At 42.9% G+C, this 26,462-nt stretch overlaps 1 long non-coding RNA gene across 4 annotated transcripts in view; it reads right to left on the bottom strand.

Annotated features, from left to right (window-relative positions):
* LOC120095926 (uncharacterized) overlaps positions 1-23,827 on the bottom strand; it is a 95,252-nt gene extending 71,425 nt beyond the window's left edge. For 3 of the 4 annotated variants that reach the window (XR_005491901.2, XR_005491902.2, XR_005491903.2), the window contains exons 1-3: positions 23,636-23,827; positions 19,870-19,957; positions 5,348-5,472 (exon numbers count right to left, since the gene is read on the bottom strand). This is a non-coding gene — a long non-coding RNA (uncharacterized LOC120095926). The remainder of the gene's footprint in view (positions 1-5,347; positions 5,473-19,869; positions 19,958-23,635) is intronic. The other variant, XR_005491904.2, reaches the window with a different exon arrangement.
* Positions 23,828-26,462: the final 2,635 nt, after the last annotated feature.

Raw genomic sequence — 26,462 nt, 5'->3', positions numbered from 1 at the left:
CCACTGCCTGCCCACAGTCACTCCTACCTCTTCATCTGTTCTAGAGTTTGGGACTGGCCATGATGCCCTTTCCTTTCTCCTCCCATTCCTGTCAATGGATAGTTACCTTGGGCCTGCCACGAGGGATGCCACTGGGTCAGAGAGGGTCCACTCAGTAGCCACTGTGCTTATTTCCTTCGTTGGGTGGCTCTACTCGCACAGCTTCTTTCTGTGAGGGGTTTTGGGGGTAGATATGTGTGGTGTATGACCATGTGTATGTGCACAGATGGATACACCCCAGAGGAGGAAACCAGATGTCCTGTTCTGCCACTATCTACCTCATTCTCTTGAGACAGTATCCCTCACTGAAACATTGAACCAGTTATCCTGGCAGCCAGCAAGCCCCTGTGATCTTGCTGTCTCTAATTCCCACTCTAACTCCTAAGACACTGGGTTTGAAGGTGTGTGTGTGTGTGTGTGTGTGTGTGTGTGTGTGTGTGTGTGTCCACATTCATCTTTTTATGGGTGCTGGACATTTAAACTCAGGTCTTTGTGTTTTATACACTAAGTAATATGACTCACTGCACCACCTCTCCAGCCCTCACATGGTTTCTTAAAGCACGAGGAACTTTTCAGTATCTTACAGTCATTTATTTTAGGAATTTGGGCCAACCACCCCAGGAAGTGATTCCAAGATGAGCAATATGACAGCCACCTAGACATGGTTCTGCCTTGCTAAAAAAAAAAAAAAAAAAAAAAAAAAAAAAAAAAAAAAATCAAACCTCATCTCAAATCTAAGTGTCCCGTTTGGTATCTTTGTGTGGTTGTTTATATGAGAAATGTCCCTTGTAGGCTCATGTATTTGAATATCCAATCCTCAGTTGGTTTTTTTGAGAAAGTTATGAAAACTTTAGGAGGTAGAACTTTGCTGGAAAAAGTACTTCACTGAAGGTAAGGTTTAAATGTTTGTAGTCTCACTCCATATCCTGTGTTCGTTCTCTCTCTCTCTCTCTCTCTCTCTCTCTCTCTCTCTCTCTCTCCCTCCCTCCCTCCCTCCCTTCCCTCTCTCTCTTTCTTTCTCCCTCCCTCCCTTCCCTCTCTCTCCTCTTTCTCTCTCCCTCCCTCCCTCCCTTCCCTCTCTCTCTTCTCTCTCCTCTCTGTCTCTCTCTCCCTCCCTCCTTTCTCTCTCTCCCTCCCTCCCTCCCTTCCCTCTCTCTCTTCTCTCTCCTCTCTGTCTCTCTCTCCCTCCCTCCTTCCCTCCTTTCTCTCTTTCTCTCTCCCTCCCTCTCTTCCCTCTCTCTCTTCTCTCTCCTCTCTCTCCCTCCCTTCTCTCTCCCTCCCTCCCTTCTCTCCCTCCCTCCCTCCCTCCCTTCTCTCTCTCTTCTCTCTCCTCTCTCTCTCCCCTTCTCCCTCCCTCCCTCCCTCCCTTCTCTCCCTCTCCCCCTCCCTCCCTCCCCCCCTCTCTCCCCGTCCCCATCACATGTGAATGAGACTATGATTGGCTTCCAGATCCTGCTGCCATACCCTCCCTAATGGTGTCTGTGCTTTCTTCACCATGATGGACTCCCTACCCTGGAACCATGAGCCAAATAAACCTTCTCTTCTTTGACTTGATTTTGTCACAATATTTTATTACAGCAACTGAAAAGTAACTAATACTGGGTGGGGCGGGGTGTGTGCATGTATCTCTATGTGGTTATATGTGCTGATCTATGTGTATGTGAAGAAGGTTAGAGGCCAACTAATTCCTCACAAGTCATCTAATTTTTTTTTGAGATATCACCTCTTATTGTACTTGGCAACTGCCCTGTGGCTAGCCAGCACAAGCCAGTGAGCCTCAGAGGTCTGTTTCTCTCTATCCCTCTAGCACTGGAATAGTAAGCATGTGCCACTATGTTTTTTCTTTTTTTTCTTTTTTCTTTTCTTTTCTTTTTTTTTTTTTTTTTTGAGCAAGGGACTGAACCCAGGGTCTTGCGCTTGCTAGGCAAGCGCTCTACCACTGAGCTAAATCCCCAACACCGCCACTATGTTTTTTTTTAAGCATAGGTTATAGGTTCTAGGATTCAAATTCAGGCTTTCACATGCGTAGGATGATGTCATTATGCAGCAAGGCAGGTCCAGGATAAGGCGAAGCCTATCATTGGATGAGAAGGAAGTGTAGGCAGAGGAAAAAGTCTAGCAAGGAGAGAGAAGGAGGAGAAGCAAGGGAATCAAGATGGAGATAGATGACAGAGCAGGAAGATCCAGATTGAGGTGACTGGGTCAATTTTATCTTTCTAGGTGGACAGTTAATTTGTTGTGTGGATGTATCGTAGATTGCGAATTTAACATACACATCTGATTGTTGGGTTACAGTTTGTTGAGTCTTGATTTTCCTGGAGAGTTAGGAGTTTATACTTTAACGACCAGGGGCAGTTGCTGGGAATGTGGGTAGAGTTCATGGTGGAAAGCCATGATAGTCCAGCTGCTGCTGGACTTCTAGAGCCATGATTTTACTGGGTAGCTGGAACCAGAGAGTCTGCAGCTAGCAGAGAGCTGCTGAGAGAGATACTAATCTGAGATAAATTAGTGCTAGTTCCAATGGCTGGTTGGAGCCAGAACTAGCAACTACCAGGGTAAGTGCGGGAACCAGTCTTGACAATTTTTTATTTTTTTACTGTAACACACATGTATACAGTAAGCACTGTAGTGACTGACCCATCTCCCTCCCCAGCTCATTTCTTTTTTTTTTTTTTTTGGTTCTTTTTTTTGGAGCTGGGGACCGAACCCAGGGCCTTGTGCTTCCTAGGCAAGCGCTCTACCACTGAGCTAAATACCCAACCCCCCCAGCTCATTTCTAATATCCCTATTCCTCTAATATCATATCTAATATGATCTATTATATATATGTATATATATACATATATATATATGATCTATATATATCTATTCCTCCTCCAAGGGGGAAGTTGAATTGGTACCCTACTCTCTATTCAGTTTCAAAGTCACAGTTATAAGAATTGTTTACACTCCTACCCACAAAGGTTAAGGAAGATAGTAGTTTTCATAGATGGCTGATATATCAGACCCTACAGTGAGAAGAATAGCCAATACTAAATCTATCTGCTTATCTATTCATCTATCCAACTATGCATGTGTGTATACATACACACCCACCACATATGCAGACACAACACACACACACACACACACACACACACACACACACACACACACAAACAGGAAGAAATACATATTTGTGAACCTGTGTGACACTGAGTAATTGAGCAACTAGCCAGCACAAGGCTGTCTTTGGGAATAAGCTTAGTTCTCAGCTTACCAGCCTTGAGGGGAGGGAAAGAACAAAGCCACAATTGAAGCCCTGTCTGTATTCCGAGGATAATCACAGAACTTACAGCTCTAATCAGACAAGCCAGGCACTGTTGGGTCTTTCATCTCAAATAAAAGTCTTTGACACAGGGAGAGTGTTATCATGTGTAGCTCCTCGGAAGTAAATTCTGGCATTTGTGGGTAAATAGAACGGATCACAATGAACGTCCCTCAGAGAAGGATGCCCCCGAAGTGCAGACAATACCGATTAGATGCTAGAACTGGGTCACTTGTCTACGCCAGCTGCCTCAGCAGCCTGAACAAGTGAAGAGTGGGTATTTCCATTTACTTTCCCTGCACGAATCCAGATTTTGGCTGGCCCTGGGCATGCATGCAGATGGAGACAGAGCTGTGGGATGGGCCTCAACACAGCGGTGTGCTCACAAGAACTGGGGACTTTTTATACCCTGCCATCCCATCATCCACTCTGGCTACACAAAATGAGTATGAATTATGGGGACCTGCTGAGCCTTTGATTTCCCTCAGCTGCCACCCCAGTAGCCACGATCCTGGAAATTAACTGTGTGTTTCATCAGCTAGCAGAGGGAATAAGAGTTAAAAGTCAGCCTGTCGAGCTGCTGTCTACCTTCTATTCGTATTGGCTTCCCATCCCACCCCAATTCCAGGGATGTTTAAAAGCATCCAGATACCCCCTTCTAGAGACTGGCAGGACCCTAAAGTTTAATTAATTAGAAAAGTCACCTTTTTGATGAGGCACAATTTAGGTAGATGAAAACAGTTAGCAAAAATTTACCCAATCCATGTGTCAGCTTTCATCCCTGTGACAAAATCCCTTAGGTAAATAACTTAAAGAAGAAAAGATTTACATAAATTCAGGATTTTACACGTTTTAGCCAGCTCCATTGCTGTGGGCTTGTGATGAAATGAAAAAAAAAATTAGGCACTATGGAGGAAGCTACTCACTTTATGGATCCAAAGAAAGAAGGATATGTATACATTTATGTGTATATGTACATATACATGTATATAATTATATGTATATGCAAATGCACGTGTAATGTAGGTACAGGTGTAGATGATGTAGATGGAGATTATATGATGTTTATGATGTACATGTATATACACATATGTGTGTGCATGTATACATTAAGATGAAGACATATGTATATGTATATGTGTATGTGTATGTGTATGTGTATGTGTATGTGTATGTGTATGTGTATGTGTATGTGTATGTGTATGTGTATATGTATATGTATATGTATATGTATATGTATATGTATATGTATATGTATATGTATATGTATATACATACACACACATATATGTGGGAGAGAAAGAGAAGGGGGAGATACAGAAAGCCTGTATGAGACACAGAAACTGAGGGCCTTAATTTCTCTCACAAGGTCATCAAGTCTCGTGTTTTCGTAGCTCATTCAGCTATGACTTCATCAGTGGCTGGAATTATTATTCTTGTAATCCATCACTTCTCAAGAATGCCATCATCTAGGGAGCAAGACTTTGACAAAGGAGGCTTTGGGATAGACATTTGTGGAAGTCAGTGCTTCTTTTCCCTTCTCACTTCCTCTTTACTACTGCCCCCAATTTTTTCAATTTCGATAGGAAAAAGGGGTGGAGGCTAGAGAAATGGCTTCGTGGGCAAGCTGTTTGGTGCGCAAACACGAGGAACTCAGTACAGATTTGCCAGATCCTACATAAAAAGTCAGGAGTGGTGCCATGTGTAATCCCAGAGTTAGAAAGGCAAAGATAAAAGGAGTGAGCCAGCCTATATAGGCAAATAAGTGAACTCCTGAGCTCAAGGTTCAGTGAGTGATGCTGACCAAAAATCGGGTGGAGGTATGATTCATGAAGACCCGTGACATTGACTTAAAAGTCTCCATAAGCACGCGCATGCGTGCACATGCGCACACGCGCGCGCGCACACACACACACACGCACACACACACACACACACACCCCCTAAAGAAAAAGGAAACACCACCATCTATCACTATAACAAATACCACAAAGGCTTTACGTTGGTTTACTGTTTGAAGACTTCAGTCCGTAGACAACTGATCTGTTACTTTTGGAGCATCTGGTGTTTGAAGGCAGAATATACGGTCGAAGTTCAGAAAGAAGTATATCTGTTCACCTCACAGCCTGTTTATAAAAGATAAAAAGGAAGACATTGGAATCCCCCCAAGTAACTACCAACCACCAGTCTAACAATCACTATAGGTTTGATCTTTTTTATGGAAAAAATCTGTCAGTGAAGTCTTACGGCATGCACGTGTCCAGATGGAATTTCACTGCATTTGGGTGCAGCATGCATTTAGGGTTCCTAAGTACCTTTTTGTGGATTGAAAGCGTGTTCCTTTTAATATTTAATGTATTTTATTTGGATAGTATACCCCCCCCCAAAAAAAATGTAATCTACTTACGTATAGAAGAGTACCTGATTCCTTACACTTTTAGGCAATTATGAATTTAATACTGAAAGTATCCATTTGCAGCTCTTGGAATGGACACATTTTTCCAAATGATCCAGAATATTAAAATTAGCTTTAAGCAATAGTGAAATGCTTAAATAATCTGCTAGAATTTTGAATTGCATATGCTTTTGAACATAAGAAGAGAATCCCAATACTCTAGTTAGAGTTGCCTAGAGAAACATAACTATTGAAAGTGTATTTGTGTGTACATTATTTATGTGTGTGTATCTATACCTTTATCCATATGTACATTAAATAAGCTCATGTAGGAAAAGCAAGGGACATTCTCTACCCACCCATTAATCTAAATCTCACTAAGTTATTCAGTATTTAGTTTTCTTTCACTTTCTTACATCTAAACATTTTAGATACTTTGTGTTAATGTGCCCTTTGCTCTAATTAAACTCCAGGCAGCTTAGTCTTTATGTCAAATAAGTGATGGATTAATTAAACACATATTAAGAAAGCAATACACTTCAGATTTTTTTGGCTTAGTGTGAGGGAACATTAAATGTTTTCACCCTCTCTTTTCACTCTGAAGCTTACATTTTTTCATTATGTAACATACAAGTCTCTCTCCCTCTGTGCATATGCACGCGTGATTACAGATACATGCAGAGGCCTGAAGAGGATGTGGAATCCTCTGGAGATGGAGTTACAGGTTGCTGTGACACGCCTGAAGTGGGGACTGGGAACCAAACATGGGTCCTCTGCAGGAACAGTGCACACTCTGAACTGATGAATAATATCACAATCTTCTTTAAAAACTGCATTCCCCCCCTTATACTGGGGATTTAAACCTAGAGCTTTGTGCATTCTAGGCAAGCGTTCTACCAGATACATTCCTAGTTCCCCCTTTCCCTCTAGCATTTTATATTCCTGTCTTCATTTTCAATAAAATGGTATTTCAATGAAAAGGAATATTTTTCCTCTTTATTTTCAAAGCCACAAATATGATGATTTGTATGTTATGCATGTGTGGGGAAGTTTGCCATAACGTATTTATGGAGGCCAGAGGATATCCTGTGCACGTTGATTCTTTCAGACCATGTAAAGTTCAGGAACTGAATTTGGGTGCCAGGTTTGATGGCAAATGCTGCTGATCTGTCTTACTGGCCCTCTTTCCCCTTTTTATTCAGTCTCAGGTCTCAACTCAGGGAATGGGCTACCCACGTTGATGGGTGAATCTTCCTACCTCAATCTACCTAATCAAATACATGGCCAGAGGCTTATTTCTATGAAGAGTCTAGATACTCTCAAGTTGGCATTATCATTTTCTCTAGATAGCTATCCAGATAGCCTGCCCACAAACACAACCTTCTCCATTCCCTTTTCTTCATCTATGTATCTATGTATCTATGTATCTATCTATGTATCTATCTATCTATCTATCTATCTATCTATCTATCTATCTATCTATCTATCTGTCAATCATCTGTCCATCCTATCTATCTATCTATCTATCTATCTATCTATCTATCTATCTATCTATCTATCTATCTATCTATCTGTCAATCATCTGTCCATCCTATCTATCTATCTATCTATCTATCTATCTATCTATCTATCCATCTCTATCATCTATCTAATTATTGTAGAGATTGCAAAAATGTAGTCAACAAAGGGTTTAACCCCTTTTTGTTTGAACTTATATAGAATAATCAATCACATACATAATCAACTGTGTGCATAAATTCACACAAATGAGCCTGAACATTGTATTCTAACTCTCCATCCCTTCCCACATAAGCCATGCCCTGAACCTTTGGTAGGCAGTAAATTCATCATTTCCAAGGCATACTCTGGTTGCTCTGCACCCTGTCCCTACAAAGATACTCCTTAATGCATGCTAGCAATGCATCTCTATGGCTTCTTTCAGGGTTTGACTTGTTCATGAGTGGATAGAGACCTATGCATTTACTTATAACTTTAAACAAGTTTAATTTACTCAGGTCATACTGACTGCTTTGTGGCCTCTAGGATTGTGTGTGATTCTCAGAGGGAGTGTGTAAACTAAATCCATCTGAAACATTTACCTTTAAGTAACAATTTACAGATCTAATAAGCAAGACGTGTGGCACTGAATAGAAGTGCCGTAAATCTATTATCGTAAGCATCGCACATGGACACGATTTCCCCTCACACCTCTGAAATCTTAAATTTCCTCCAGACAAGCACACATGAATTCCAACAGCTGGCTTGCTTCCTCCTACCCCCACTGCCACTCAAGCACTCTCACTCTCTCTCTCTCTTCATGAGTCATATTGGATTGCTAGAAATATCCTATAAAGAAAAGGCTACGGGCCTGTGTGCTGGCTCTGCAGGTAAAGGTACTTGCAACAGAAGCCCAGTAGCCCAAGTTCTATCCTGGTTATCAAGGTGAAAGAAGTCACTCAACTCCACACAGTTGTCCTTTGACTTCTGCCTGTGCGTGCCATGGTACAGACACACAGAAGATGAGGAAGAAGAAGAGGAGGAGGATCAGGAGGAAGAGGGGGAGGAAGATAGGAGGAGCAAGAGGAAGAAGAGGATGAGGATAGAGCAAGAGACTCAGAGTGTTGGAAAGATAGCTGAGTTGATAAACTGCTTACCACACAGCATGAAGACTCAAATTCAAACACCAGAGCCCATATTCAGAAACCACAAGTGGTAGTGTATGCCTGCAATCCCACTGCTGGTGGGAGTTGGGGAACACAGTTCAAAGGGTGAGAAAGGAGGGTCCCTGGGACTCACTACCCAGACTGGCCAAGTCCTATAAGGTCCCATCTCAAAATATAAGGTGGAAAGTGATTTAAAAAGACACTTGAAGTTGACCTCTGGCACACATGCACACATATACATTATGCACACCACACACACATAGGTACACCTATATAGACATGAACATAAAAAACAAATAAACATTATGTATGAATTAAATCAGATCATAAAAACACAGAATCTTAGGAGCAGTGTCATGTAACCTGATGTGGATGGCCAAGTTTGGGTGTGGTGGGAATTTCTGATCTGAGAGACCATTTAAGGGCCTGGATGGGACTATTAAGGCCTTATAAAAGGAAATAATAATAGTCCGTGCTGTGCTCTATAATAATTCTTATCCTGTTTGCATTAATAATAATAATAAATGATACATTTATTATAATAGTTATTATCTTATCACTGTCATCACCACTATTATCATCATTATCACCATCACCATCACCACTACCACCACTATATCATCATCATCATCATCATCATCATCACCACCACCACCACCACCATCCACTACCACCCACCACCACCACCACTACCACCACTATATCATCATCATCATCATCATCATCATCACCACCACTACCACCACTGACAACAACAACTTGACACAAGCTAGAGTTCTCTTGGAAGTGGAATCCCAATGCCTATATCAGATTACCTACAGGCAAGTCTGTAGGGCATTTTTTCATTAATGATTGGTGGGGAGGACCCAGCCTACTGTGAGCAGTGCCACACTTGAGTGGGAAGATGATTCACATTTTATAAGAAAGCAGGCTGTGCGAGCCATGGGGAACAAGCCAGTAAGTAGCATTTCTCTGTGATCTCAGCTTTAGTTCCTGCCTTCATGCTATGGCCTTCAATTCATGCAATAATGGTGTTGAGTAGCAGTTTCGTCTGAGATTAAAACCTTCCATCTTGAGAGAAACCTCTTCAGAAACAGTATATAAAAGGAAAATAAGACATCAATAATATATTTTAGGAAGTTTATAAAGAGATGAATCAACAGAATATTTTAAGGGAAGGTGAAACAATCCGCCCTATGGAAGCTCATTATTAAGACAGTACAACTCAAATTAGCTTTAGGAAGTCCCTGAAACTGATCAGATTCACTAGAACCCCTCCTGCCCAAGAGTATATAAGCAGTGAAGTGCTACTTTTAGTTAAACTGAGATGTTTAAAAGAGGCTCAGAATAGACCAGCTCCCTGAAAGAAGCAGGGACTGGCTAAACTACCTAGAATGAACAAAGGCTAGACTGGCTTCCTGGAAGAGGCTCAGGCCAACTGAGAAGTAGCAGGTAACTATAAAAAAGCAATCCAGGGCGTTGGGGAGATGGCTCAGTGGTTAAGAGCACTGGTTATTCTTCCAGAGGTCCTGAGTTCAAATCCCAGCACCCACATGGGTGACTCATGACCATCTCTAAAGGGATCTGATGCCCACTTCTGGCATGCAGGTGCACATGCAGCAGAGCACACACATATTAAATAAAAAACAAACATAAGAAAGATTGCAAGAGGTTTAAAAGCAATCCACCATGCTAATGCCAGCTAGACACCAACAGTCTTGGTCTGTTCCCGGTATATGGTGAGAGACTGAGACCGCATGTTTCTCCTCACCAATGCCTCTACCACAAACACTGGCTCTGCCCTCCAGAGCTCCACGATCTCTTCATCTGTCTCTGCGGCCAACTGCTCCCAAACCACTCTCTTCCAGTTCCAAAGCCTAGCCGAATTCCACCCCGGCTAAATTCTTTCCCTTCAGCCCACACAACCACTGGGCACAGAATCTATCATCCCAAATCATCAACTATTCTATGTTAGAAATCTTCTGGTGGCGGAATCTACCAGATCGAACAGTACCCGGTCTATATTTTGCTGTTTTTGCTCCCGCATCCCCATACATGCGTTCCCTCTTCCTCTCTTAGACCTAAAAGGTCCACCTCCTCCTCACCCAGGGATTGGCTTCTTGTCATCTTTATTATCCAATCAATTGACTGGGGGAAAATTCCGCTACACTGAGCTACTATAAAAGTAGCTTCAACCTGTTGAGCTGTCTGCGGGCTGTGCAATGGTGCTCCAGGTTTGTAGATTTTGTGAGCTGCCCCAAATGTTGGGGTGGGCTTAGATGATGCAGCTGACTCTGAGTCATTTCTGCCTCTGTAATTGCTCACCCATATTTCCATAAGCAACCCCAATAAAACACATTGATCCACTAAGCTGGACTTTGATTCAATCTGCACTTCACCCTCTCATCAGTTGCATACCAGGAGTGATTAGATGTGTGTTCTTGTCTCCCCAATAATAGTGTCACACAACAGATGGACTCTGACCCGTAATCCAAATAAACCCTCTTTTACCTACGTGAGTTCCTTTTGGCCGTTACCTTTATCAGAGCAAAAGAGAGAAAACTAGGACAAAACCTGAGGCTGACACTTCATAAATAAAAGAGGTCAGCAGCTCACAGTCCTAGATACTCAAGAGCACAGCATCCTTGGCAAAGGATCCTGCCTAAAATCCCCAATGAGGGGCTGGGGGTGTGGCTCAGTGGTAGAGCACCTGCCTAGAATCCCCCAGTGAGGGGCTGGGGGCGTGGCTCAGTGGTAGAGCCCCTGCCTAAAATCCCCAATGAGAGGCTGGGGGCGTGGCTCAGTGGTAGAGCCCCTGCCTAGAATCCCCTAGTGGTAAAATGCTTTCTTAGAATCTTCCACCGAGGTGCTGTCCATTTATCTAACATGAAAAGTTCTGGGTTCCATCTTAACATCAATCAAAATGAAAAGAGCAGTATATTTTAAGCGTCATAATGTTATGAATGTGTGCTTCTTCCAACTCCTAGCTTTCTTTTATCTTCTCACGTTCTTTTTCCTCTCCTTTATTTCTGCTCCCTCTACCTACTCTTGGGGCAATGACATGTATTTGTAGCATGAAGAACAGGAGCTAAATGTTGTTGGCTGTTGGTTGTAGCCTCCTGAACACATGTTGAAACTCGGTTCCATGAAGGACCACACAGGCAGAATGAAGTCAGACACTTGCCTAGTCCTCCTCTCTAAAAAGCCCACTTTTCTCCAATCCAACCATGAACAAACTCTCAAGTGTACAAAATAAGTCAAATTCTATAAATACAGTGACATTTCTTCGGAACTGGGTTTACATGAGAGTGTAAGAATCCTAGTAGGCAGGACTCAGAAATCTGAAGGGTCAGAATTCTAAGGTCATCCTTAGCTGTACAGGAAGTTCAAGGCCAGCCTGAATTGTACAATACCCTGTCTGAAATAAAGTGTTTAAAAAAAGTAATTAAGGAAAGCATGGTAATCACAAGAGGACCAATGGGTCCTGCCTCAAGGGCATAGAGCTATTGAGAACCGGCTAATTATATTTGTCTCAGTATTGGAACACATTATTTTGTTCAGAAAGCCCCACAAGCTTCTAGGTTGAATGTCTGTAATAATTTCCATCTCCATTTTTCTTTTCTTAATTTAAGTTTTAACGTTTTAATGGAGGTCTGAGGGATTTAGGTAATATTTTAAGCTAACGTGCTAAAGCTATATTCTTTCAAATTTATACATTAGATTTAATCCATCTAGAAGGAGACCTACTGCAATATGGACTGCTTTTCTCGGGCTGACTATTGAACGCACATCAGACGTCTCTAGCACATGACTGAAGTAGAGACACTAAACCCCCCTCCTAGAAGAGAGAGGTTTTTGTCACGATGCTAATTGACATGCCTAGGAAGCAGGCTCTAAGATTAGCTGTGAAGGTCCTCATCAAACCTGCCAATGGAACCATGATATAGATTTGATGTATGTCTCAGCACAACCAATAGAGCGCTCTCATTACAGGATGAAACTTGAGACATCCTAAGTCAGAGCAAGAAGACCAAAACTTTCACACCTCCCCATTCAACAACTGTGGCTTATACATTCTGGAGTAAGGTGGTTCTCTGTTGTCCCTCAACTGACTATATTGTAGTTTACATGTTTTACTTTTGATACAGTCTTACAATAAAGCCAGACAGACTTTTTTTTTTTTTTGGTTCTTTTTTTCGGAGCTGGGGACCGAACCCAGGGCCTTGCGCTTCCTAGGTAAGCGCTCTACCACTGAGCTAAATCCCCAGCCCCAAGCCAGACAGACTTAAATCCAGGCCTGTGCCACCATTCCCAGAATGTTTGGTTCTCGAATGTCCCTCAAAGTCCTCATAGCTCAAAGACTTGCTTTTCAGTCTGTTGCTATTAGGCCATGGTAGGAATTTCAGAAAGTGGGGCATAATAAAAGAATCATTTTGGGTCATGTCCTTGAAGCTGATTATACAACTCAAGTCATTTACTCTCTCTCTCTCTCTCTCTCTCTCTCTCTCTCTCTCTCTCTCTTTCTCCCCCCCTCTCTCTATCCTTTTCTTTTTCACCATGAGGTAAGCAATTTGTTACACCAAAAGCTCCCTGTCTTAGCCGTCAGCAACAAGTAGCCTAAAAAGAATGCCTGGAACTCTGAGCCAAAGCCAACCTTTTATCTTTTATGTTAGCTCCCTCAGTTATTTTGTTACAAGTATAGAAAGATGACACTGACTGCCTGCTGGCACTGCTCCCAGCAGCTGGGACGGTAAGTCATTTGCTTCTGGCTTACTCACAACATTCTCTATGTATCAAGAGCTCGAGGAGAGACTTGAAAAGTAGGAGATCCTTTCTCCTTTGGAGTCAAAGTGTTGGCAGATGTTTGACTACACTCAGAAGCCTGAGGTTGTGTCATTTCTAAAAACAAACAAAAAAACTGTTTCTAGTTATTGTGTTTCTCAGCCCTTAGTAAACACCTTTCATCCCCCTGAATGGAATACAGACATATCCTTAGTACACACCTTCAATCCCAGACAATGAAGGTAAAGTACAAGGAAGCAGCCATGTTTGAAAGTGATATCTAATTGAGTGGCAGACAAAGTGATGAATTAGAGAAAGATTTGATGAAATAAGCTATGTCCAACTCTCAAGAGAAGAGAGAAGAAAGGGAAGCTACTTGAGGAACAGTGCAGACAGACAGAAGAGCCAGTTTTACTGGGAGAGTTTTACAGAGACAGGGTAAAGAACGAACAAGCTAGACACAGGTGAAGACAGAATAAGCCTGAGAATGAGAAGGATGCAGAAGGTTGGAACAGATTGCCAGAGTTACTTTGAGGCCAAGCAATTCTGGAGAAACTGAGAGAAGCCAGATAGAATCAGTCAGCTTGAAGAGGAATTTAAGCCAGAATAGGTGATTTGAACCAGCTGTCAAGAGTTCAGAAGGGACTAGAAAGGGCAGCTATGCCTAAATTAGATTGCACAGAGTCTAGAAGCTTCCAAGACTAGTCCTAAGTTAGCAGACAGATGCAGTAAGCCTCTGAGATCACAATTATATCGGGCAAATAAAAGTGACTTTTACAATACAGTTTTGCATTTGCTTATGGTTCTGGATCTTTCTAGTGTTACTAGGGTAGCACATCTATCCTTTCCTGGGTGTTGGCTACAACTGTGCACAGACTACATGAGAGTTTGATCCTGTCACTCTTGGGAGAACAGGCAGAGTTGTCCCCTACACAGAACCCGGATTATGCCTCAACTAACCCACTCATTTTATAAATGACGACATGAACTCAAAGCGAGATGAACTATCTACTAGCACACAGATGATTCTAAGTAGGCTGTGCTGTGGTTGATTATTTCAAGCTGAAACCATTTCCCCCGACGCGAGGAAGGAGGCTTATGAGACTCAAGAAGTTAATGATCAGGGCTCAGGAAACTGAGAGCGTTCCAAGATTTACAGCCCCCAGCCCCAGCTTGTAAAAGTAGTGAGCAGTTGCTGGGGGGAAGATACTGTCCTCAGTGGAGGGGCCTGCACATGGGATGTAGGAGTGGGGGTGGGACTCCAACGATGTATCTTTTCTGAGTCATTACCCATGCTCAGGGGAGGAGTATTATCAGTGATACAACTACTTTTTTGGTCAGCCATGTTTCTCAAGAAAAGTGCCCCCCCCCATACTCCTGTAAGTAATCCCAAACCTTCCTTGATTCACTAAGCTAGACTTGGGTAGATTCATTTATTTAATCTGTCCTCGTTGTCCTACCTGGGCAGAATAGATGTTTTTGTCATATCTCCCCAAAGAAGGTAGAGCTGGAGAATAGTTAGAACTATTAATACACTCTGTGCTAATAAAATACAGAACCAGAGAAAAACCAGTTCTCTCTCCTTTCAACATCAGACCCATGACCATCCCGGCCCCACGGTTTGTCATTGTCAAACATTTGCCTTGTCATTCTGACACTTCCATTTTTAATACAAAACAGCCACCGTGTCTCAGGCAGGTAATGATGAGTCAAATCTTGTCTATCCCATAATGAGCACAGACCAATTAAAGGTTCATATTGAAATAATGTATGGGCTGTGTCACTGCAAAAATGAGAAATTCGATTTGCACACAGCACTATCGATTACTGTGCTGCGTCACTGTTCTAAAAGCCATTCCGCACACCATTCAAGGAACTCAGAGACAGAGAGAGAGACAGACACCAGGCACACAGAACATCTCTATTTGTGAGCCTGTAACATATCACCAATCCCAGCTGCCTCGCTCCCCTCCTCCCCGTTCCCTCTCACGGCAACATTGACATATCTAAATATGAAGAGAAAAATGTCTCCGGCAGGCTGTTATTTTGCTGCCTGAATTGTGTCAGGAAGGTGTAAATATAATCACATTTTATCCGCCAATCTGAAATGGATTTCAGAGGAAGGGATCACAGTGTTAGGAGAAATTTTTGCCGTCGTAGCATGCCTTGATTGAAAATAACTCCCTTGTTACCATCTGTAATGCGTGCAAGGGAGGGGAAAAAAGCCGCGCCACTTACAGCAGAATTACTAGGCGGTTCAATCAAAACTCTGTGCCTTGCTCTTTGGGTCAGAGGAAAGACAGATGAGTCTGAGATCTGCCTCAAGAACACAGGACTGGCTCTAAAACGTCGTCATGTAAACATGCACATACATCTTCCATGGTTACGGTGAACTGAGATACCCAGATTGCAGGGCTAAAGAAACGGGTGGGGAAAGATACAGATAACTAACTCACTATTTCTCAGACAAGCCGGGTGTGATGGTTTGAAACTGAAATATCACTGTGGGCTCCAACATTTGACCACCACGTCTTCTCCAGCTGGCATCATGATTCTGGGAGGTTTCAGGACTTGGGAGACAGAATACAAGGGAGTAGGTTTGCTCTGCCTCTTGATCCATCGAGATCTGAGTGAGCCTTGCTACCTGCTCCTGCTGCTAGAGACTAAGCTTTTACAGCTGCCAGTCCTTTTCCAACAGTGATAGCTTGTAGTCTCTAAAACTGTGACTCAGGGTGCTGGAGAGATGATGAATCAGTGGTCAAAAGTGCTTGCTATGACAGAGGCCATTATAGAAAACCGCAACTGGTCAAAACGCAGAGATCAACTCATCACGGTGTGCACGGCTCCGACAGACACACATATAACACGACTCCTGCATCCAAGGCTCCAGGAACATGGGTGGAAGGGGGGAGGGCAAAGATTGTAAGATCTAGAGGACCAGGGAGCCTGCTTAAAGATTGTGTCTCCTAGAAAAAGAGAAAGAAACTACACCCATGATACCTCAACAACGTGGCTGCCTAAAGAAGACCTAAACAAGGCAAAAATGATAGATATGCTAGTGTGAAGGGAGGATCTTACAGGCTCCAACACCTAGACAAAAAAACTACAGACAACTGGAGAGGGAGAATTAGGATATATATACCTATATACATAGATATCCTAAATAGTCATCCACACCAAGTGACCAGCACTGAAACCATATACACACAAACAACACTAAACGGACTCATCAGATTGTACTGAAATATTCAAAGAAAGGGGCCATAAATTTGAAGGAGTCGGGGGAACATGGGAAAGGCAGGAGGAAATGAGTACTAAATTACACTGAGTTTGTATCCCTGATATTACCTTTGTTGTATTTTTTAACTTAGGCAAATACATGGACACATGCCAATCATTTCTTTCTTACAGCAGCAATAAGTCAAGAGATACTAGATATTTACTTAGAAGTTTGACCTCATTGTATGTGTATGTTTTTGTAGATGTGCCGGATATGGGATATGTGTTTGGGTATATGTTGATCTGCTATGTGTATCTAGGTGTGTCCATATATACATGCATGCATTTGTGTGTGTGTGTGTGTGTGTGTGTGTGTGTGTGTTTACATCAGCTTTACATCACTAAGAAAAATGCCTGAGTCTGTGATTTTAAAATGGGGGGGGGGGAATATTATGTCTCAGTTCATGAATTTAGGGTCTCAATGAATGTCCACTTGATTTTGGCCTGTGATAGAACAGTATACCATGTAGGGGATAGTATGAGATAAAGAAAGCTGCTTGCCACTTGGTGGCTGGGAACAAAGGAAAAAAAGAGGTGGGGAGGACAGAAGATGTTAAGAAAGAGGACAGGTACTAGAGTTCCACCATGAGCGTCATGGAGACCCTCCTAATAATCTGACTTCCCATCACTGTGCCCCCAGATCTTAAATAAGGTTCTGTCACCTACAGTCTTAGAGTTACTATTGATGTGATGAAACACTAGGACAAAATGCAACTTGGGGAGGAAAAGGTTTATTTTACTCACAATTCCATATACTAGTTCACTGTCAAAGGAAGTCATGGCAGGAACTAAACAGAGCAGGAAACTGGAAACAGGTGCTGATTCAAGGCCATGGAGAGGTGCTACATGGCTTTCTCCTTGTGACTTGCTCAGCCTGCATTCTTATAGAACACATGACTACCAGCCTACTAGCCCCACCCACAATGGGCTGGGCCCTCCCCCCTCAATCCCTAGTTAACACAATGCCCTGCAGGCTTGCCGACATACAGCCCAATCTGATGGAGGCATTCTCAATTGATGTCGCTGATGTTTTCTCCTCTTTGATGACCCTGGTTTGTATCAAGTTGGCATACAACTAGCCAAGCACACAATAGCACCGTGATCTGGCAACAACTCATGAACACATGGGTTGATGATTCAAATTAAAGCACCTATGAGATATTCATCCATTCATGCAACTTGTCCAAGTGTTTGATAGAAACTAAGATATAAAGTAAAGCAATCACTTCATAAGCATCAGGATTGGAGTTCGATGTCCAAGTGTTCAGTTCTTGCCAGACCACGGTGCTATTGGTCGGTGTGCTGGCTAGTTTTCCTGTTGACTCAACACAAGCTAGGATCACCAGTTGCCATGCTAAAAAAGAAGTAACCAAGTGCTGTGGTGATTGACACAGGGGGATGCCTGGGACTTGTTGGCCAATCAACCTAGTCTACTTGGAGAAACCCAGTGAGAACCCCTGTCTCAAAGCACATGGTAGCAGTCCCCTGAGGAATGACACTAGAGGCACCCCCAGCTTACACAAACACACACACACACACACACACACACACACACACACGAGAGAGAGAGAGACAGAGAGACAGAGAGAGACAGAGAGACAGAGAGAGAGAGACAGAGAGAGGGAGGGAGAGGGAGAGGGAGAGGGAGAGGGAGAGAGAGAGCACACCAACAGTACTTCACCCTATCTGTTTTGATAGTTCCTAAGCATATAAAAACTGACACCAGAGAACAAGTCCCCTTTGAGATGAGGACATGCCCATGGGGCCATTCAGCCAGCTCCTAGCCATCAAGCAGTCTGCTCCAATCTGTTGTCACAGCATATATACTATTGCTGGAATTAGGAGCTAAGGGAGTTACAAAGATCACTTCAGGCGCCTGCCAGTCATGTGACTTGACATTTTAAGCGGGCCTCCTATTCCTTTGCTCTTTTCGAAGTGAAATATCCACATGACACCTCAGAAGAGTGAGGAAAAAAAAACCTTGTCAAGACAGAAATGTAGACCTAATACTCCTCCACAGGGGCTCAGAGAGGGAACAGCAGCAACCCTCAGTCCGCTGCTCCACTCTCGGATAAAATTACTTATCTAAATTTAGAACTAGGCCAGGCTTTGAGGCTTGCCCTTCGTTCGAGGTCTAATGCATGAAAGACCTTGTGTTTGGGCATTTTTTTTTCAGGCCAGCTTGGAAGGGGGGCATTTAACCCAATTTGATCGCCAATGAATGCATCTGGGACTGATTGTCTGCTGCTGGGAGACAACACTGCCCGCCCTGCGGTTCCCAGGCACTTTGAGAGAGATTCTTTTTGATGTCAGTGGGAGTTCTATTTCCAAAAAACGAAACCACAACAGTAGAAGCTACAGAGAGGAACAGAGCCGGGGTCTCTATCTCAGAAAATCTCCCCACCTCACCCCTGTTCATTTGCCAGTAATATCCACCATGGGGAGCCATCAGTCTCCTTGCTTAAAGAGTGCTGGCTGAGGATAGGAAGGTGTGTGTGGCATTTATTTATGTTGACAAAAAAAATTACAAGTAGGATATCCAGTCCGTGTGTTTCAAGACGTCAAACATCCCTTCCAGCATGGAACAATTAGGAAAGACAACATTTGAGGCCATGTTGATTTTCCAAGCATGGCAACTACCACGCTGGTATAAACAGACAAGTTCCTGAATGCCAGCGTTGTTAGTGTCTGTTAGTGAAATAAAGCAAATTTGAATTGCAAATCTTTTTCCACCTGAGCTATACTGTAGTCATCCTCCACAACATGCTCCTTGCCCTGGGTATGGCACTACTCCCTAAAAACCCAGGTGGGACTTAAATTAACCAGTTATCACCTTTCAGAATATCTCACTGAGCACAGTCCAGGGTCTTCCGGGTCCTTGAGTCTGGGACAGGATGTGTAAGTCAGCTGATGCTTCATAGCTAATTGACCAGGCTCAGTAAGTAAAGTGCTCGCTGCCTAAGCATGTGTAACTGAGCTCGGATCTCCCAAATCCCCGAAAGGCTGGGTGTGGTAGCACACGTATGTGATCCCGGTGCTTCAACTGAGAGATGGGAGGTGGAGACAGGTGAATCCTTGGAAGCTCAAAAGCCAGTTAGCAAACGATCTGCAGTAGAGAATAAGGAACCCTGTCTCAAACAAGATGGGAGAGAAAGGCCAACATTTGAGGTTCTTCTCTGACCTCATATGGCCTCTGTGACGCATCCATGCCAGTACACACGCACACAGGCAGCATCACAGAATCACATGATCACACACACAACATCACACACAATGAATGTGAAGGGACAATCAGGGCTTGAGTTCAGCTAGAGGCTACTTCTATGTGGTCAGTAGGCAAGCAATGGGTCTACTCATAGAGCTGGTACTTAGCCAGCCAACAACTACTGAGAAGTACTCCTTACCTCTCAGAAGGCTGCCATCAGCTGGTCTTTGGATGGATGTAACAGGACTCCAGGGAGCATAAGGAGAAGAAGCTCTTGGAGTATAACACTGGAATGTGAGGATCGTAGCCAACAGGTTACCTCAGGACCAAAGTGGGAGAATTGGACTCAACCCCATTCTATACTACATATTCTATACTATACTTTTGTTGTAGCAAATATTTAACTTTGATCATTCAGTACCCAGATAAAAAGAAACAAACATTTATGTTTATAATAAGCCTTATTCACTAGAGCTGGGCAGAATCTATACTCTATGCTATTATGTCCACTTCCCTGCCAATAACCCTGAGAGGTCACTATTCATGCTCCACCCGGACCATTCTTACTCCAATTGGCCAGCCCTCATGGTCATGTTTCCATAATCTAGCTCATAGTATCCCCATTTCTCTCTTTCTCCTCTCCTCATGGTCCTCCTCAGATCCCAAGTTCGGGAACTGAAACTCTGCCTAACTCTCATCTTCCCAACTATAGGTCATTGGCATCTTTATTCAACCAGTAGTATTAAATTAAGAAGCAAGGTCATATCGCTTTACTTGGTGTGTGTGTGAGAGAGAGAGAGAGGGTTCTCTCATCCATGAGGGCAACCACAGTCAGTATTTCACATTACAATACATAGCAACAGACCAAATCTCAACATACTATGCAATATCATACTACACCATATTATACCAATACCATAGCATAGCATAGCATACCATAGCATAGCATACCATACCATAACATAACATACCATAACATACCATAGTGTATTGTGGCCAATTTTACATTGTGGAATCCAAAGTAGGCTGGGGTTAATGTGCTTGTTCTTGAGTGGAACAGGATTTCTATATGTAGCCCAGACTAGCCCCCAAGTCACTATGGAACCCAGCTTCACCTTAAGTCAAGATCCTCCTGCTTCAGCTATATAAATGCTTAGATTACAGTCGTGTACAAATTAATGGTTTAATACTATGTAGACTTAGTTGAGACAGCTCAACCTTAGAAGTCTATTTCTGTGTGTTCATATGTGTAGTGGTCCTATTGGGTCCCAACAGCATGCAAAAGATCTATGCAAGCTTAAGATAGACCAAATTCTGTCATAGAAAGCAGCATGCAGAAGATCTATTCAAACTTAAGCTAGACCAAATTCTGTCATAGAAAGGGGAAGTGATCTTTAAGTCTCACCCCTGCCAACTAATAGCTGCTAGGACATGAGTAATCCATGTTCTTTAAGAGTGCAGCCTCCCCCAGTAATATAACCAGGGTCCAGAGGAAGGCCTCCCATTCAAGAATATATAGACAACATTAAGTGGACTTGACTTCAAATGTTTTTAAAGAAATAGGACACAAAGTAGGATAAATAGAGAAGGGAGTTAGATCTGGGAAGAGTAAATATGACCAAAACTCCATGTACAAAATTCTCAAAGAATTAATGAAAATTAAAAGAAACAATAATCTATTTCTGGTACTTCGACAAAGAAGAGAGTTTACACCACTGAGACTTGTTGAATTGTAACAGGTGAAGAGGTTTAAGAGGAGAGCATTAGATCCCCTGCAGTTAGAGTTGCAAGATATTGGGACATCATGGAGCCACCAGTATGGATGCTGGAAACCAAAGCCACTCCTTTGGAATGGTAGGATGTACTCTAAACTGTTGAGCCATCTCTCTAGCCAAAGACATATTTTTTCAACATTCAGATCTATCCAGATAATGCTGTCTGTAACTGATTTAAGAACACACAAAAAGTATTCCATATGATGACCAGTGCACTGAATAAATTATGGAAGTCAGTGATGGAGGCAGGATAGAGAGTGCTGAGAGGCAGAAGCAGTTGTATCTTTACTGTAAACTTGAAGAAGAGCCCCCTATCCCCAAGACTCAGTATGCGACTTAAAGAGATATAACAGCCACATGGCTATTGTGACACAGTCTTTATACACAAAATCTCATATGTAGTTCACACACCCCCTATCCCTATCGCAAGCACACAGAGCCATTGTTTGGCTCTCAAATAGAACCACATTCATCTTACTTGCTGTTGTCTTCTTGAAAATGAAAGAAACATATTTGTTTGGTCTTGTTGAAACCAGAGATACCCCTACATGCAGGGATGGAGACGGGCAAATAAAAAGTTTCATTTTATTTAAATGGGCTCCATTTGTCCTGTTTTCACTTGCAGATTCCCAAATATAAAATCATGGATAGAATAGAATAGAATAGAATAGAATAGAATAGAATAGAATAGAATAGAATAGAATAGAATAGAATAGAATAGAATAGAACAGAATAGAACAGAATAGAACAGAGTAGAACAGAATAGAACAGAACAGAATAATACAAAAGTCTTAGAAATACATTTGAATAATTCAACAACACTAAACAGCTCAGTCCATGAACTGAAGTGGGAATCCATCTACAAATACATGAAGGATAATCTATGTTCATTCCAAAAAGGGAAAACAAGGTGTCATTTTGACCACTCCTCCTCCACTTAGCTTCCATGACCAGTCCTCTGCAGCCCAGATGAGATTAGTAACGCTAATCCCAACTCTGCGCACAATCCTACCATAATCTGTGTGGTGTGATTCTCCTCCCCATTGATGACAGGCTTTCTTCATAAACTGTTCTGTCTACTGACAGTTTAGTAGAATTCTACAAATCAAGTCTGCCTGTGCAGATGTGATCAAATGTTTGCTATTGCATCCCCGTGGCTGCTGATAGCCCATGATCTTAAGAGATACCCTTGGCCCAATGAGATGAGAGCTACTCAAGCAGGAGAAACAAATGTGAAACTTGGAGCCAAGATCAACCAGACTGAGCTCAGGTTATCTGTTCTTTAGCCAAGTTCAGGGTCATGAAATGAAATAGATAACTGATTATTCAGTCCACTGAATTTCAAGGTAGTTGTCCCCCTTTCTTTCTTTCTCTGAGAAATGGAGATATCACACACACACACACACACACACACACACACACACACATACACGAGAGAGAGAGAGAGTGAGAGAGAGAGAGACAGACAGACAGACAAACAGACAGAGAGACAGACAGACAGAGAGACAGAAAGACAGAGAGACAGAGAGACAGAGAGAATGTGTATATACAGTCCACTATGGGTGTTTTTTTCTGTAAGAGTCATCCACCTTCCTTTTTGAGATGGGTTCTCTACTGGGCTAGAGTTTATTGACTCAGCTGAGTTGTCTGATGACTGAGCCATAGGAATCCACTTGTCTTTGCTCCCCCCCAAGAGCTGAGCCTACAAGCATATGCCACCATACTTGACTGGTCTAGTTAGCTGTAACTGGATACAGCTTAGAGATTTCTGAAGTAGGAGTGTCAACTGAGGGACTGACCAAATCTGACAAGTCTATCAGAGATTAACTTGATTGTTAAATGTGATGTAAGATGGCCTAAGCCACTATGGGTGGCACCATTCCCTGGGCAAATGGTCCTGGACTATACAAAAAAAAAATCACTACCTAAACATAAGCTAGTAAGCGTCATTCCTCCATGGTTTCTGCTTCAAGTTCCTGGTTTACTCCCTGCTCCGACTTCCCTCAATGCTGGACCTGGAAGTATAAACCAAATGAACCCTTTCCTTTCCTAAGTTGCTTTATGTCAGAGTGTTTTATCACAGCAATGGAAATATAAATAAGAGACTGGTTCTTTACATGGTGTTCCGGGGGTCAGACTCGGGCACTCAACTAACTGAGCCATCTTCCCAACGCTAAAGCATTTTCTTACCTCAGAGCTACAATAAGACGAGTGATACAGAGGGGCAAAGAGGAATCCTCTCGAGGCCAGGCTGGTAGCAGCTACAGAGACTGGAATGTAAGCTCTGGGATCATCATAGCCAGAGGACCTTTTCCCCCCAAGTGAAGCTGAGCATGTGGTCAAGTGGAAACCTCAGCTGACAAACTGCAACTGCAAAGTCACGTTAACCAGAAACCCCAAGTACTGACTTAACCAATGACTCCAGAGAGCTAGAGGTCATGCTTTCTCTGAAGCTAGCAGTTCTGCTCTGCGTTTGACCCCTGCTGGACTGAGTTATTTTCGGGAGTGTTCTTGTGACTCTGGGGCTTAAAATAGCCACTGCTGAGCCATCTGCTCTGGGAACCATCTCACTTCTGAAAGGTGTAGCAGCTGGGGCTGAATTCAAAACAGCTTCTGTTAAGAAAGTGAACAATCTCTCGGCTTTGTTCCACCGTATGAGTGTGCCCAAGGGAGAAAATAAAACAGAGGGTGTTTGGCTGCCAAAAAAGAGATAAGAGCTTAAAGAAGAGAACCTGGGAGATGCTGGGCAGATAGGAAATAGCAACTGGGAAAGCTGCCAGGGGGCCTTGGGAAGGAGCCAGCTTATATAAAGTTCAGGGGAAGAGGCTGTTAGCTAGAGGTGATGACGGAAAAGGGCACAGGAGATGGCTCTGGAATGACAGATCAGCAAGGTACTGCAGGAAGATGAATGGAACCAAGGGGGCAGGGGTAGTGAGACAAGGGCAGCAAGGCCACAGAGGTTGTCACTGAGAGACCTTCTCTAACTCTGCAAAGCTTCCAGCCTGAGAATTCACCTTTCCAGTCGGATGAATAATGCTCACCTCAAGTTCGAGGGAAGATCTGAAAACCATGGGTCAGAGGTAGGGAAGGGACTGGGGAGAGGGCTAAGCGGTTGAAGGGCTTTCCACAGAAGTATGAGAATCTGCATTTGAATACCCAGCAGTCCTGTAAAGTCAGGTGTAGGGATGTGATGCAGAGTTCCTACAGTGAGCAGCGGAGAACAAAGGAGAACCTCTGGAATTTCATGGCTAGCTAGCCTGTGTACACAGTTTCAAAGGACAGAAGGCAAGAACTGAATCAACAAAATGGGAGAAGCTACTCCAGAGGCTGTCTTCTGACCTCCTTGGGCTCCTTGGGAAGAGATGTTCTGCTCTGTAAAATGCCACCTAGTCACCAACTTCTTCCAGGAAAGCACATCTCATAAGAGTTTCATGACCTTCACCAATAATGTCAGCAGCTGGGATTCAAGCAATATCATGTTCTAATATAGTAAAACAAACAATACAATTACTCCTCTGCCTGATATTAGTAAATCCTCATGATCATGGAGATAGTTGACTCTCTAGGAGAACTCCTTAGTTGTAACTATTAGAAGGTCTTCTGGGTAAATCTCTTCTCTACTCCCTTAGACTTACCAAGGCCCAAGTCCTCATGTACAAGCATTACCCAAATGCACGCATAGAGCCTTGCTGTGTGATACTTTATCTGTGGAAACAACCAACAAACCTCTACTCACCCCAAACAGGGAACCAACAACAGGCTAAAGTGACAGGAACACCAATGTTCAACTTCATGACCCAATGAATTTATTGGGGTTACTTACTGGAATATGAGGAAGGGTAACTTATAAGAGCAAAGGCATCTCAAAGGCAGCAGTAAATGTATGTTCCAAAGCCCATCACATCTTGGGTGACAGCTCATGAAAGCTGGAACCCAGGAGCTCTCTGCCTGACTTTCACAAAGCTCCACAACTTTGTACAAGGGTACAAAAGTACAAGGGTCTCCTCTCCCCAGCAACCCTTACTGATTATATAACCTTGGAGAGGGAATTTATATAACCTTGAGACTCTTGTCAGTTTCAGGGACTTCCTGAAACTTATACATTGTTTTACTTCTTTAGACTTAACAGCAGCCCTGCAGATAGAATGTTTCCATTTTTGGAAATTGCTACAGGACAGCACTGGAATCAGATGGACCCCAAGGTCCCTTTATAACATCTATTTGCTGTTGCCCCAAAGTTGTGAAGCCTCTTTTCTCTACTTTGCTCTCTCATCTGTAGTTGAGAACAACCTGCTTCCTTCACGGAGGTCTATGGAGCAGGAGTTAATAAACTATAACCTGTGGGCAAGTTCACCCTCTTGTGAAGTGAGGACTGGTGGCTCTGCAGAAAACTTCCAAGTCTTCTGTCCCGAATTGGGGCTGATGAGGCACCAGCTTCATGGGTGACCAATTTCCAAGTTTCTAATCTTTCTGGTGTGAGATGACTATTGCTACTATTTTAAGGTGAACTGATTTAATAATATATATATATAATAGTATATATATATATACATATACATATATGTGTTCTCTCTCATGCCATATGGTCTGTTTCTCTTGAGAACTCTGAATAACAAAGCATATTGGTGTGTGTGTGTGTGTGTGTGTGTGTGTGTGTGTGTGTGTGCGCGCACAATGCCCATGGAGGCCAGAAAAGGATGGTGTATCCATGCAGCTAGAAATATAGGTGATTTTTAAAAGAGTTTATTTATTTATTTATTTATTTATTTATTTATTTATTTTATATGAATACACTGTAGCTGTCTTCAGACACACCAGAAGAGGGCATCAGATCCCATTACAGATGGTCGTGAGCCACCATGTGGTTGCTAGGAATTAAACTCGGGACCTCTGGAAGAGCAGCCAGAGCTCTTAACCTCTGAGCCATCTCTCCAGCCCCCCAGTCTTTTTGAACCCCCTGACATAGGTGTTGAGAATTGAACTTGGATCCGCTGGAAGAACAGGAAGTGCTCTTAAC

This window comes from Rattus norvegicus, chromosome 12 (assembly GCF_036323735.1).
Source record: "Rattus norvegicus strain BN/NHsdMcwi chromosome 12, GRCr8, whole genome shotgun sequence".
In the NCBI taxonomy this organism is placed as follows: domain Eukaryota; kingdom Metazoa; phylum Chordata; class Mammalia; order Rodentia; family Muridae; genus Rattus; species Rattus norvegicus.
Note: the sequence above shows the minus strand (reverse complement) of the source record. Positions and strands in the feature narration are given on the sequence as shown.